The sequence below is a fragment of the Coregonus lavaretus genome (genome assembly GCF_964263955.1).
Source record: "Coregonus lavaretus genome assembly, chromosome: 2".
NCBI lineage: Eukaryota > Metazoa > Chordata > Actinopteri > Salmoniformes > Salmonidae > Coregonus > Coregonus lavaretus.
In genome coordinates this window covers 13,682,665-13,691,427 of record NC_139989.1, presented here as the reverse complement: position 1 = coordinate 13,691,427, position 8,763 = coordinate 13,682,665, and positions in this window count along the sequence as shown.

Genomic DNA, 8,763 nt, shown 5'->3' with positions numbered 1-8,763 from the left:
GTGGGCACAATTCCTTCCATGGGCAGAGTACGCCAAGAACTCGCTACATCACTCCTTCACTGGGTTGACCCCCTTCCAGTGTGTTCTGGGCTTTCAGCCGGCCCTGGCTCCGTGGACCCTGGGCCAGACCGAAGCTCCTGCGGTTGATGAGTGGTTCCGTCCATCATCAAAAGGAACAGGCAGACCCCCACTGCAGTGAGACCCCTGTGTTCCACCCTGGGGATCATGTCTGGCTTTCTACCAGGAACCTCCCACTCCGCCTACCCTGCAAGAAACTGAGCCCCCGGTTTGTGGGGCCTGTTAAAGGTTCTCCGGAGGGTCAACGAGGTGACATATAGGTTACAGCTGCCCAGTCACTATCGTATTTCACCCTCTTTTCATGTCTCCCTTCTCAGGCCAGTGGTTCCTGGACCCTAGCTGACGCTTCCCCCCACGACACCCCCTCACCTTGTTGTTTTATTAAACGTTTCACCTGCACCTGCTTCTCAACTCAGTGTCATTGTTACAAATACAAGACAAATTGAGAAAAAGAAATCCAGAAAATCACATTGTAGGATTTTTTATGAATTTATTTGCAAATTATGGTGGAAAATAAGTATTTGGTCACCTACAAACAAGCAAGATTTCTGGCTCTCACAGACCTGTAACTTCTTCTTTAAGAGGCTCCTCTGTCCTCCACTCGTTACCTCTACATGGTAACTTTTGGCGCAATTATTAGAAAATGGAAGAAGTTCAAGATGACGGTCAATCACCCTCGGTCTGGGGCTCCATGCAAGATCTCACCTCGTGGGGCATCAATGATCATAAGGAATGTGAGGGATCAGCCCAGAACTACACGGCAGGACCTGGTCAATGACCTGAAGAGAGCTGGGACCACAGTCTCAAACAAAACCATTAGTAACACACTACGCCGTCATGGATTAAAATCCTGCAGCACACGCAAGGTCCTCCTGCTCAACGCATGTCCAGGCCCGTCTGAAGTTTGCCAATGACCATCTGGATGATCCAGAGAAGGAATGGGAGAAGGTCATGTGGTCTGATGAGACAAAAATAGAGCTTTTTGGTCTAAACTCCACTCGCCGTGTTTGGAGGAAGAAGAAGGATGAGTACAACCCCAAGAACACCATCCCAACTGTGAAGCATGGAGGTGGAAACATCATTCTTTGGGGATGCTTTTCTGCAAAGGGGACAGGACGACTGCACCGTATTGAGGGGAGGATGGATTGGGCCATGTATCGCGAGATCTTGGTCAACAACCTCCTTCCCTCAGTAAGAGCATTGAAGATGGGTCGTGGCTGGGTCTTCCAGCATGACAACGACCCGAAACACACAGCCAGGGCAACTAAGGAGTGGCTCCGTAAGAAGCATCTCAAGGTCCTGGAGTGGCCTAGCCAGTCTCCAGACCTGAACCCAATAGAAAATATTTGGAGGGAGCTGAAAGTCCGTATTGCCCAGCGACAGCCCCGAAACCTGAAGGATCTGGAGAAGGTATGGAGGAGTGGGCCAAAAACCCTGCTGTAGTGTGTTCAAACCTGGTCAAGACCTACAGGAAACGTATGATCTCTGTAATTGCAAACAATGGTTTCTGTACCAAATATTAAGTTCTGCTTTTCTGATGTATCAAATACTTATGTCATGCAATACAATGCAAATTAATTACTTAAAAATCATACAATGTGATTTTATGGATTTTAGTTTTATATTCCGTCTCTCACAGTTGAAGTGTACCTATGATAAAAATTACAGACCTCTACATGCTTTGTAAGTAGGAAAACCTGCAAAATCGGCAGTGTATCAAATACTTGTTCTCCCCACTGTATATCCACAGTAAAACGAGTCCTATATCGACATAACCTGAAAGGCCGCTCAGCAAAGAAGAAGCCACTGCTCCAAAACCACCATAAAAAAGCCAGACTACGGTTTGCAACTGCACATGGGGACAAAGATCGTACTTCGTACGTCTGATGAAACAAAAATAGAACTGTTTGGCCATAATGACCATTGTTATGTTTGGAGGATAAGGGGGTTGCATGCAAGCTGAAGAACACCATCCTAACCGTCAGGAGCACGGGATGGCAGCATCATGCTGTGGGGGTGCTTTGCTGCAGGAGGGACTGGTGCACTTCACAAAATAGATGACATCAGTCAGGAAGTTAAAGCTTGGTCGCAAATGGGTCTTCCAAATGACCCCAAGCATTCTTCCAAAGTTGTGGCAAAATGGCTTAAGGACAACAAAGTCAAGGTATTGGAGTGGCCATCACAAAGCCCTGACCTCAATCCTATAGAAAATATGTGGGCAGAACTGAAAAAGCGTGTGTGAGCAAGGAGGCCTACAAACCTGACTCAGTTACACCAGCTCTGTCAGGAGGAATGGGCCAAAATTCACCCAACTTATTGTGGGAAGCTTGTGGAAGGCTACCCGAAACGTTTGACCCAGTTGAAGTCGGAAGTTTACATACACCTTAGCCAAATACATTTAAACTCAGTTTTTCACAATTCCTGACATTTAATCCTAGTAAAAATTCCCTGTCTTAGGTCCGTTAGGATCACCATTGTATTTTAAGAATGTGAAATGTCAGAATAATAGTAGAGAGAATGATTTATTTCAGCTTTTATTTCTTTCATCACATTCCCAGTGGGTCAGAAGTTTACATACACTCAATTAGTATTTGGTAGCATTGCCTTTAAATTGTTTAACTTGGGTCAAGCGGTTAGTCTTTATCCCTCTGAGGCCCCCAGGTCTCATCTTATAACATGCTACACATGGATCTCTCTCCTCAGGCCTCTCTTCATCTTGATTTCTCTCCCACCTAGAGTGCAACGTCTTGAGGGCATTCGCCTGTGCTGAGCCCCACTCCTCCTCTCTGCATCACAGGCCTCCCAATCTTCCTCTCCTGTTGCTTGTGTGTGCTGCATGTGAACACAGCGGTTCAATTGGCCAGTCTGATGGGATGTTGTATCTTTGTGTGTTGTCTTTATGGGGACACATCATTCTGAATGGCAGGACTTATTTTTAAACCTCAGACGATGATTGGTGTGTCCGGATGAATCATATACCCTTTGTGGTGGGGTGCGTGGGTGGGGGAAGAGAGGCAGAGAAGGAGACAGGGAGTAGGACAGGAGATGGGTGAAAACTGATCGCTAGGCCCAGGCAAGGCTCTGTCACTGACTCATCTTTCTTTTTGTTCGGGTAGCCTTCCACAAGCTTCCCACAATAAGTTGGGTGAATTTTGGCCCATTCCTCCTGACAGAGCTGATGTAACTGAGTCAGGTTTGTAGGCCTCCTTGCTCACACACACTTTTTCAGTTCTGTCCACAAATGTTCTATAGGATTGAGGTCAGGGCTTTGTGATGGCCATTCCAATCCCTTGACTTTGTTGTCCTTAAGCCATTTTGCCACAACTTTGGAAGTGTGCTTGGGGTCATTTGGAAGACCCATTTGCGACCAAGTTTTAACTTCCTGACTGATGTCTTGAGATGTTGCTTCAATATATCCACATAATTTTCCTTCCTCATGATGCCATCTATTTTGTGAAGTGCACCAGTCCCTCCTTTTCTGAGGTCTTGGCTGAGTTCTTTTGATTTTCCCATGATGTCAAGCAAAGAGGCACTGAGTTTGAAGGTAGGCCTTGAAATACATCCACAGGTACACCTCCAATTGACTCAAATGATGTCAATTAGCCTATCAGAAGCTTCTAAAGCCATGACATGATTTTCTGGAATTTTCCAAGCTGTTTAAAGGCACAGTCAATTTAGTGTATGTAAACTTCTGACCCACTGGAATTGTGATACAGTGAATTATAAGTGAAATAATCTGTCTGTAAACAATTGTTGGAAAAATTACTTGTGTCATGCTCAAAGTAGATGTCCTAACCGACTTGCCAAAACTATAGTTTGTTAACAAGAAATTTGTGGAGTGGTTGAAAGAACAAGTTTTAATGACTCCAACCTAAGTGTATGTAAAGTTCCGACTTCAACTGTATATATATAAACAGTGCATTCGGAAAGTATTCAGACCCCTTGACTTTTTCCAGATTTTGTTACATTACAGCATTATTCTAAAATGGATTAAATAAAACATTTTCCTCTTCAATCTACACAATTTATGTTTAATACATTTGGAAAAATTCATAAAAACCTGCTTTCGCTTTGTCGTTATGGGGTCAGTGAAGGGGTCTGAATACCTGCCGAATGCACTGTACCTTGAAAAAAAGGTAGGGGCGTGGATCTGAAAACCAGTCAGTATCTGGTGTGACCACCATTTGCCTCATGCACACCTCTCCTTTGCATAGAGTTGATTGTTGCCTGTGGAATGTTGTTTCACTCCTCTTCAACGGCTGTGCGAAGTTGCTGGATATTGGCGGGAACTGGAACACGCTGTCGTATACGTTGATCCAGAGCATCCCAAACATGCTCAATGGGTGACATGTCTGGTGAGTATGCAGGCCATGGAAGAACTGGGACATTTTCAGCTTCCAGGAATTGTGTACAGATCCTTGTGACATGGGGCTGTGCATTATAATGCTGAAACATGAGGTGATGGCGGTTAACAAATGGCACGGTATCTCTGTGCATTCAAATTGCCATCGATAAAATGCAATTGTGTTCATTGTCCATAGTTTATGCTTGCCCATACCATAATCCAACCATCACCATGGGACACTCTGTTCACAACGTTGAGCAAACCGCTCGCCCACACAACGCCATACACGTACGTGGTCTGCGGTTGTGTGGCCAGTTGGACGTACTGCCAAATTCTCTAAAGCGACGTTGGAGGTGGCTTATGGTAGAGAAATTAACATTAAATTATCTGGCAACAGCTCTGGTGGACATTCCTGCAGTCAGCATGCCAATTGCACGCTCCCTCAAAACTTGAGACATCTGTGGCATTGTGTTGCTCACATTTTAGAGTGGCCTTTTATTGTCCCCAGCACAAGGTGCACCTGTGTAATGATCATGCTGTTTAATCAGCTTCTTGATATGCCACACCTGTCAGGTGGATGGATTATCTTGGCAAAGGAGAAATGCTCACTAACGAATGTAAACAAATTTCTGCACAAAATTTGAGAGAAATACGCTTTTTGTGCATATGGAAAATGTCTGGGATATTTTATTTCAGCTCATGAAACATGGGACCAACACTTTACATGTTGTATTTATATTTCAGTTCAGTGTAGCTGACACAGTTCTGTTCTAAGAGCAGCTGCGCTCCCAGCATACTAATGCTGCTCCCAGTCCAGCAACATAAAAGATGACACAGTACAATTATGCTCTTAGAGCAGCAGAAGACCCCGTTGACTCAAACTGGTCTTAGAGCAGCAATATCTACTGTGGTTGACACAGTTGTGTTCCAAGAGAAGCAGTGCTCCCTGTTCATTCATGCTGCTACTATAACAGCAACATATTTATCTGGCTAGCTAGCCTTTATGCTTAAATTGGTAACCTAAGGCTAAAACTGTTGAGCTAGCTAGATTGCTAGCTTGGTAACTAAGGATAAACTGTAACAGTTTAGCCTTAGTTACCAAGCTAGCTAGCCCAACAGTTGGCTAGCTAACAACATTAGCTCGAAAAACACTTTTTAGCTAACTAACTTTAGCTTGCATCTCATTTAGTATTTAGTATCAATTATTTAGACTACCTGGAGAGAAAAAAAAAGAACAACTTGCTAGCTATATTGAACCCACCCCCCACTGCTCTGTTTGGTATTGCCGCCACCTCTCAATTTTCATTGGTTGCCTGACACAACCAAGCATAATCCTTTCTGCTCTGGGAACATGTTTGAGTAAGTAAAACTCCCATGAGCAACCTGTTCATCCATGTGATTGAGACAGCGAGCGGTGATCTGATTAGTCTTTATACCTCTGAGGCCCCCAGGTCTCATCTTATAACACGCTACACATGGATCTCTCTCCTCAGGCCTCTCTTCATCTTGATTTCTCTCCCACCTAGAGTGCAACGTCTTGAGGGCATTCGCCTGTGCTGAGCCCCACTCCTCCTCTCTGCATCACAGGCCTCCCACTCTTCCTCTCCTGTTGCTTGTGTGTGCTGCATGTGAACACAGCGGTTCAATTGGCCAGACTGGTGGGATGTTGTGTCTCTGTGTGTTGTCTTTATGGGGACACATCATTCTGACTTATTTTAAACCTCAGACGATGATTGGTGTGTCCGGATGAATCATATACCCTTTGTGGTGGGGTGCGTGGGAGGGGGAAGATAGGGAGAGAAGGAGACAGGGAGTAGGACAGGAGATGGGTGAAAACTGATCGCTAGGCCCAGGCAAGCCGCTGTCACTGACTCATCTTTCTTTTTGTGGTGGTGGGTGAGCCAGGGTCAATTAGGTCATCACGTCTCATGGCTGGTTCATGACTCATGCGCCTTGGCTCAATGCTTGCATGGCTGGGGCAGCAGGATGGTACACACACACACGTGACATTACTATAACACCCCTACACTCTATGCATGTTGCCCACACACTGGCCTGAGGGAGGTTTTAGTCCTGAATCATAGCTGTCTGTCAAGCAAATAGTTGGAGAAAGTCCCTCCTCTTCTGCAAACAGAGGGCAACTTTTGCATCCTCTAATCAGATGCAACACTTTTCTGCTGGAGGCTAAACATGACATCAGCAGGAGGAGAGTGTACTGTAGACATCCAATCCTAACAGTCTAACAATGACTGTTATGATATCGAAGCTGGACTGTGCTCAAGGTGACTTCCCACTGAGCACATATGTCAGTTGTCTAGTTTTAATTTACATTTGGTTGCGTTTTCAACTAACGTGAATTCAACATGAAATCAACAAAAAAGGTCACCATGTCATTGGATTTAGGTTCAAAGTTGGGTGAAAAAAAATACAAAATGCAGTTTAGTTCATGCCTTTTTGCAAATCCAATCAGTTTTCCACGTTCCATCAAGGTTATCACATAGATGTTTTGGGTTGAAATAATGTGGAAACAATGTTGATTCAACCAGTTTTTTCCCAGTGGGTTTGTTACAGAAGTAAAAGGTCCGGGTCTGATGTTGATTAAACAAACAAGATATATGGCCTAATAGCAGAGATATGAGATTATGACAGCGACCGTCTGGTGCAACCCTTCCACACTCGGCGAATCCCAAGATTAATACAGCTAGCCTGTTGCAGCTATCTTGAATTTTTCAACCCAAACCTTCAGAAGTGTAAATAATTGGGAATGAATCTGCAAGTGATTGAACTATACATTTGCAGTGCCCGTGATTCTTTGAAACTATACGCCTACAGTGCTCAAGGTGATCATGCTCTTCTGATTAACTGCTTGTGTTTTGATAAGGTTTTTTTTTTCCTTTGAGGATTTTCTTGCCAATTGGAATCATTTATGGGTAAATCTCATAGTCAATTGGATTATCTATTCAATAAATAGGATTCCAACATCTCTGAGTAATATAATACTTTTATATAAATAATTATAAGAATCAAATCCGTAAAGTATTAACGTAACCAGCACTGCCAGTGCGTAGCCCGCCACCCACAGAGATCTGTAGCTCTTCATTTTATCCTCAACAAATTCCAATTCTGGTCTGGACACCTACACAGCTTTCTCAGCACCGCTGTCATCATTACTAGAGGGTCCCCCGTGTTGCGGAGGGGTTCCATGACTCACCACGCTCCATTGTTGAGCACCCCCGTCCTCCGCCCGCGACTAGACAGCGCCGTTGTTAAAGTAATGAATGTGTAATCTATTTGCCCATTATTTCTCCATGTCAAGGTTTTGCCCGATTGATTGTGTTAAATTGAGATGAACTGCTGGAAATCAGATGCTTTGGGTAATGCCATGTTGAACTGCCATTACGCACATGTAGGTGTTTAGCCTGTGTCACGCTGCAAGGTAAACAAACACATCAAGCAACACATGTGTGGGTATGGGTCATAGTCATATGTATGCTTCACACATCATTGAAATAATTAATTTATCTGCATTGGATGCATCAATCTTCTGGATGTCCTTAACTGTGAGGCCATAATAATGATATGAATGTGTGGTATACAGAAATTAATCAAGATTAGATAATAATTTCAGTGATGTCATGACATAGAAAATGAAATAGGCCTATCATGTAACACAACAGGATATAGGCTATTACCCTACTTAGTACTATCTGGCCTCGTATTATAAACACTGTAACACACCTTTACAATACTGCACATCAAATCAACAAAATGAGGTCCAAGACTTATTGAAATGAATAGACTGGTGCATATTCATTGAGATTTTGAGACCAGCTTATTATGCTTGAATGGTTATTCATAAAACATTGTTGGACACACCTTTTCAGCCAACCACTTTCACTTGTCATCAATAAGCCCCCATTTAAAAGTTGGGATACATTGTATTTTGTGCATGATAATAAGTTATTATCTGAGCGAGATATACAATCTGACATCATCTTTATTTATGTCCATTCTCTGGTGATAATGAAGGACTTTTGCTGAATGCAATTTCCACAAAAGGTACCATGTCTATCTCTGTGTTCAAGAGGCAACAGGTGCAATCTACCAAATGAGTTTAGCAGTTTCAATAACAAAGAATATAATAGGTGAGCTATTGTATAGATTAAATATGATTGTAGACTAATTTACTGTCATTATAAAAATCTGTTTTAAACATGCAATAGATTTGTATGGGGGGGGGGGGGGGGGGGGGGATCAGTGTCTGACCAATAAAAATGTAAGACTAATGTTATTTATCTATACTGTTTGGGAGGTAATTAAGGGATTGTCATGTTCAAATA